The following is a 7,500-nucleotide window of genomic DNA, read 5'->3' as shown; positions in this document are numbered from 1 at the left end:
TTTGGCCATAAGGGTGATATATTTCTCTTTATTTGAATTTGACCATACGGGTGATATATTTATTTTTATTTAGATTTGACCATATGGGTGATATATTTATTTTTGTTTAAATTTGACCATACGAGTGATATATTTATTTTTGTTTAAATTTGACCATACGGTTGATATAGTTATTTTTATTTAAATTTGACCATACGGGTGATATATTTATTTTTATTTAAATTTGACCATACGGGTGATATATTTATTTTTATTTAAATTTGACCATATGGGTGATGTATTTATTTTTTTTTCAAATTTAACCATACGGGTGATATATTTCTTTTTATTTAAATTTGACCATACGGGTGATATATTTATTTTTATTTAAATTTGACCCTACGGGTGATATATTTCTTTTTGTTTAAATTTGACCATACGGGTGATATATTTATTTTTATTTAAATTTGACCCTACGGGTGATATATTTCTTTTTGTTTAAATTTGACCATACGGGTGATATATTTATTTCTATTTAAATTTGACCCTACGGGTGATATATTTTTTTTTATTTAAATTTGACCATACAGGTGATATATTTCTTTTTATTTAAATTTGACCATACGAGTGATATATTTCTTTTTATTTAAATTTGTCCCTACGGTTGATATATTTATTTTTATTTAAATTTGACCATACGGGTGATATATTTCTTTTTATTTATTTAAATTTGACCATACGGGTGATATATTTCTTTTTATTTAAATTTGACCATACGGGTGATATATTTCTTTTTATTTAAATTTGTCCCTACGGGTGATATATTTATTTTTTATTTAAATTTGACCATACGGGTGATATATTTCTTTTTATTTAATTTTGACCCTACGGGTGATATATTTGTTTTTATTTAAATTTGACCATACGGGTGATATATTTATTTTTGTTTAAATTTGATCATACGGGTGATATATTTATTTTTGTTTGAATTTGACCATACGGGTGATATAGGTTTTCCAAAGAAATACCGCAGGAAAATCCTACTGTACAGTATTTTCCATTCCAAGTTGAAACCTAATGCGCACCCCAGAACCTCTCCACATCATGAAAAGGGAATCGAAGTATCTAAATCGGATTCCAAAAGGTCGAAGTGTTCATAATGGCATCCAATACCTCACAGCCAGGCCTGTCTTTTCTCTCTCTCTCCATCTCTGTGTAGTTTACCGTTCGTTTCAAAGTCTTCCGAGTCAAGATATGGAAACAAGAGCACTGAGAGAGCTGCTGATGCTACGTTGTGGTTTTGTTTTTTTGGAAATTATTTTCGAATAAGATAGCATTTTCAAAATTATATTTCTTGAGATGAAAGTGATGTAAATGCAGCATTAGTTTATAGCATTTTTTTGAACATTATATTTTTCCATAGTAGCATGGAATGTGTTAGACAAAGGTAGCTTCCCTATGTAATAAAGCTATGTATATATATATATATATATATATATATATATATATATATATATATGTATATATATATATATATATATATATATATATATATATATATATATATATATATACATACATACACATACTTTAGGGACGGGGAGAGCTGACCTTTCCCCATCCATCAAGTAAAGGAGAGAGGGAGTAGTAATATCCTGGTGAGAGGGGGATGCTTTTGCGTGCATATATATTTAGATATTTATCCGTCATTTTTGACTGGTCGCATACACTAGTATAGGATAACGCTACTTCCTAACTTGAATATTATCAAAATTCAGTTCACCGAAAATTTTCCCGATACAGAAGGTAAATGAGATTTGAAGAGGGAAAGACCAGTTAAGGGAGAAAAAACCGACGACTTGAAAATCATCCTAAACGTTCCCAACTTTTCCAATTAGGAATCAGACCCATTCTGTCACGTGACTTCAAAAGACCTTGGAAGTTGGGTAGGAATTGTTATTTTTTCTGTAAATCTTCCTTTCTTTTTAGAGAAAGTTGCCTTTTACTTTTCATAACCTCATTTTGTTTACCAAACGATCTCTATCCCTTACTTATCTATATCTTTATTTCGGTCTCATTTCTTACTGTCTGTCCCAAGTACTTTTTCATCGTGACTTTTATTTCGAATTAGAATCATTTTAAATTGCTTTGATTTTAATTTCATTACTCATTTAAGGTTTAAAGGCCGGCCGTGAATGGCAGAGGCAAGGGACAGTGACAATGCAATATCCTAGCTAGGAGAACATTGCTTTAGTGACTGACCATATAGGCTTATGTTGAGCGCTCAAGCTCCCCCTATCCACTCAAGCTAGGACCAGGGAGGGCTAGGCAATGACTGTTGATGACTCAGCAGGTCGACCTATAGGTTCTCCCAAACCTCTCATACTTAGCTCACAAGGATGGTGAGGTTGTTGACACGACAAGAAAATTTCGAGCTTTAGTGGGACTCAAACCCCAGTCCGGCAGATCACCAGATAGGGACATTTCCAATAGGCCACCACAAACATTTGGATGGTAATTGCGTGGGTCTAATTATCATCTATTAAAATTTTATAAAATAACAAAACATCAGATTTATATGTAAAAATCGGACAAGTCTTAGGATTCTAATATCTAAAAGTTGGGATGTCTTGGGTTCAATTGTAATGATAAAAAAAAAGACTGACATGTCTCTCTTTATTGTTTATATATACCAGAGCTATTTTAACGTCGTACTGATCTTAATATTATATTTTTTATTCATTATTTCCTGTAAAGTTTCTTCATTTCCTTTTCTCACTGGACTAATTTGCCTTGTTGGAGCCCTCGGGATTATAACATCGTTCTTTTCCAACTTATAAATTATTTTTATGAAATTACAGAGACAAAAACTCTAAGAAGAAACATTAGTGACCTTTATTAATTCGAAAGCAAATGGTTTCTGCAATGTTATATTAATTAGCCTTAAAAAATTTATATAAAATGGGTACAGTATTTTATTTCTATATTTGCGAGAATGGTATTTTTCCTTGTTTGCATTTATTATTATTATTATTATTATTATTATTATTATTATTATTATTATTATTATTATTATTATTCAAAAGGAATATTATTATTGTAATTATTATTATTATAATTTTTATTATTATTATTATTATTGTTGTTGTTGTTGTTGTTGTTGTTGTTATCATCATCATCATTATTATAATTCAAAAGAAAAATACCTTTTATTCACTGTACAAAAAAAGAATGAAACAATAAAGAAAAAGAAACGATGAATTATTCCTCATGATAAACAGTTGCTTAAATACCCAAAATCTTGTTTTAATCTGAGGAGATAAATGTGTAAAGTTTGCGGTTAAGTGGATAAAGGACTTAAGAAGCACTGGGAGCTCTTAGGAATCACCACTTTTCCCTCTTCGACCAAATCCGCATTAAAGGGTGAGGACTAAGGCTAAATGAATGCGAAGTTACCCTAAGAGAAAAGGCTAGTACCTCGTCGAGCGGAGAATTATTAACGTAGAATGGGACGTCGAGGAACAAATAATGAGTAGTAGTAGTAGTAGTAGTAGTAGTAGTAGTAGTAGTAGTAGTAGTAGTAGTCAATCTTGAGTAATGCTAAAACACACTCTCATCTCTGAAATTTGAAGTGGAAAGGTTAGATACAAATGAAAAGAAGTTTGAAGCTAGTCAAATATATATATATATATATATATATATATATATATATATATATATAAATATATATATGTATGTATATATATATCATATATATGTATATATATGTGTATATATATATATATATATATATATATATATATATGTATATATAATGGGGAGTACCTTAAAAACTAGTATTTGCAGATGACATATTTCTATTTAGTGAATCATGGGAAGAATTGCAAAAGATGATAGAAGATTTAAACAGATAAAGCAGAAATATAGGACTGAAAATGAATATTAGTAAAACTAAGATATTGTTCAATGAAAATGCAGACACAACAAATAAGGGTTTTGGATGAACCTCTAGAGATTGTTAATAAATATACGTAATTAGGACAGGTAGTAAGTGTTTACCCAGGACATGAGACCGAAATTAAAAGAAGGATAAGCATAGGATGGGGAGCTTTTGGTAAACAGAGTGAGTTATGAAATGTAAAATGTGACTTTCTCTAAAAAGAAAAGTATACAATCTGAGGGTTCTAATAGTATCAACTTATGCCCCAGAAACTTGGAGCCTTACTAAAGTCTTAGAACATAAGGTAGTTACAACTCAAAGAGCTATGGAAAGAATAATGATGGGAATAACATTTAAAAGACAGAACAAGAGCAACATGGATTCGATTCTAAGAAGGTTTGCAGGTGTGGGCTGGCCTAGAAAGACCATAAACAGACGCAAGTGGAAGAACATGTCTGAGACCTTTGTTCTGCAGTGGACCAGTAATGGCTGATGATGATGATGATGATGATATACATAAATGTATGAACTCGTAATCCCGATTATCCCGCTAGGCCAATAATTTGGTCTTTGGGAGCGTGAGCTTATGAATTATCTAAGTACCTTGTTGATACCCCCATATATATATATATATATATATATATATATATATATATATATATATATATATATATATATATATATATATGTAGTGAGAAAAAATGAAATTTCAAGAAATTATGAGATAGGATCGATTGTATTAAGATGATCTGGCCAAGTGAAGAGAATGGAAGACGATTGGTGAAAAGATTGGAGGATTCAGAAGTGTTAGTAGACCGGAGAGGAGGAAGACTTATTAACAGTTGAAAATATGTTCCTAAAGGAGTAGAGAGAGAGAGAGAGAGAGAGAGAGAGAGAGAGAGAGAGAGAGAGAGAGAGAGAGAGAGAGAGAGAGAGAGAGAGGTAACAGTGTATGGGGGAGGTCTTGAACTCAATGCAAATGAGATTGGTGAAGCAAGATATGGAAGTTCTCTACGGACGCCTCCTTCCACAATTCAACTGTTAAATCATACGTACTGTATATCAGTTGCCTTGATAAGGGAATATATATATATATATATATATATATATATATATATATATATATATATATATATATATGTTTATATATATATATATATATGTTTATATATATATATATATATATATATATATATATATGCATATGTATGTATGTATATATTATTATTATTATTATTATTATTATTATCATTATTATTTTTATTACTAGCTAAGCTACAAGGTAATAAATAAACTACAGGAGAGGTAAAAGTATATATATATATATATATATATATATATATATATATATATATATATGTGTGTGTGTGTGTGTGTGTATGTATGTATGTATGTATGTATATAGATTATATATATACAGTATACCTTCATATATACTGTATATATATATATATATATATATATATATATATATATATATATATATATATATATATATATATATATATGTATATATATATTTATATGATAATTATATATATATATGTATATATATATTTATATGATAATATATATATATATATATATATATATATATATATATATATATATATATATATATAATATGTGTGTGTGTTTGTGTCCAGGTTATGCAACTTCTAAATCATATATTTTTCCTAGCTGGGTATATCTCCCACTTTCATTTGTTATGAGCAACCGTTAGAATTAATAAAACTCTCTCTGAGATTACCAGATTCTTTGTTACGAAACTCAAAGAGATTATGATATTCTTAGGGGTGAGGGGGCCATCAGGGGGAGTTTTGGAGGGGAGTACGAGGGGAAGTTTGAATCTGTGTTTGTCTGTTCGTATCTCGAAGCTTTGGAAATAGTGGTCAGGTGTGGAAGGTTGCCATAGAGATGGCGGGTGAGTTGTCAGTTAGGCTATTCTCGGCTTGATTTCTTGCATACTCCCGAAAGGAGGAGGTAAGGAGGGATCTCATCCTCCCACAATCTCCTCCCCTCCCCCTCCACCTTTTCCTCCTACTCATCATCCACAGTTGTTGCTGTTTTGTTCGCGAATGCTATTTATAACGGCATCCTTGTCTAGAAAGGTTTTCTTTTATTTTTTTCCCACGGCTTAAATGAAAGGATATTTAAATTGCATTAATAATTTCCTACATTCTTCAGGGATTGCAGAATTTGTAATGCAAAATATTGCATTAACGCTCGTTGCTTGCAGAGGTTATTCATTGCATGCGCAACTTGAATGGGATGTTGTGGGATATGCCATTCAGACGTTCTAATTACCACAGCTGCGTCTCTCTTAAAGCCCCTTTTCTAGACTGGTGTCATGCAGACCAATTTATGATTTACTGTGACATTTCATGTGCTTATTTTATTTCTCTCTCTCTCTCTCTCTCTCTCTCTCTCTCTCTCTCTCTCTCTCTCTCTCTCTCTCTCTCTCTCTCTCTCTGTATATATATATATATATATATATATATATATATATATATATATGTATGTATGTTTGTGTGTGCGCGTGTATTTAAATCGTTATAAATCTAAAGCTATCATTCTATATATATATATATATATATATATATATATATATATATATATATATATATATATATATTCATATATATGTGTACATATATATGTGCATATATATATATATATATATATATATACATATATATATATACATATGTATATATATACATATATATATATATATATATATATGCGCACATACTTATATATATATATATATATATATATATATATATATATATATATATATGTGTGTGTGTGTGTGTGTGTGTGTATTCAATATAGGTTTTCCATGGACTGACTATCCCTCACCAGGATATTATGATTTGATATTAAAAAAGAAAAGCCGAGATAGAGTTAAATCTCAAGTCATTTTTCAGGTAAACAAAGTTGGATTAATTCATAATTCAGTCTCTTCACATATCATTTATTTATAGCTATTAAAGTGATACGTATTGCTATTATATCTCTTCTGTAATATTGAAAACAAGTTTAAATTTGTAGCAATATATTTTTCATATCTTTAATTTTGCTATTGTAAAATGATTTATAAGAATGTTAAGGTTATGGTAATTCTGATTAAAGAGACGAACTAAAGGTAATGTGGAAAGGAGCCTTGACAGATACAGGAAGATGGCTTTTGACTTATCTTTAAATGATGTATTTAAAATTTTAAATGTTTGATTGATAATTTATTTATTCATTTCAATTTTTTATTTTGAATTATTAATTCTTTATCAAGCACATTCCAATCGGCATCAATGACCATTGATGTTATGATGACATAATTACCAATAATTCATTCATTGATAGATACAATTAAGCAACGAATAAGAAACTCTTAACATATCCAACTAGGAAGCTCAATAAAACTAAATCTCGTAGAAATCTTCGTATGAAATAGTTTCTTTTACACAGACGAAATATCTGTGTGGGTTTTATCCATAGAGAATATCCCACTTATATTTCGAAAGAAAAGCTCCTGTGTGGGATGGTCTTTTGCAATGTCCCTTCAGCAGCTTTGTTGC

The 7,500-nt window shown here is 29.7% G+C and overlaps 1 protein-coding gene across 5 annotated transcripts in view; it reads left to right on the top strand.

Annotated features, from left to right (window-relative positions):
* LOC137617241 (glutamate-gated chloride channel-like) overlaps positions 1–7,500 on the top strand; it is a 959,538-nt gene that overhangs the window by 103,451 nt on the left and 848,587 nt on the right. The gene's annotated exons all lie outside the window — the stretch shown is intronic.

This window comes from Palaemon carinicauda, chromosome 23, assembly GCF_036898095.1.
Source record: "Palaemon carinicauda isolate YSFRI2023 chromosome 23, ASM3689809v2, whole genome shotgun sequence".
NCBI lineage: Eukaryota > Metazoa > Arthropoda > Malacostraca > Decapoda > Palaemonidae > Palaemon > Palaemon carinicauda.
Note: the sequence above shows the minus strand (reverse complement) of the source record. Positions and strands in the feature narration are given on the sequence as shown.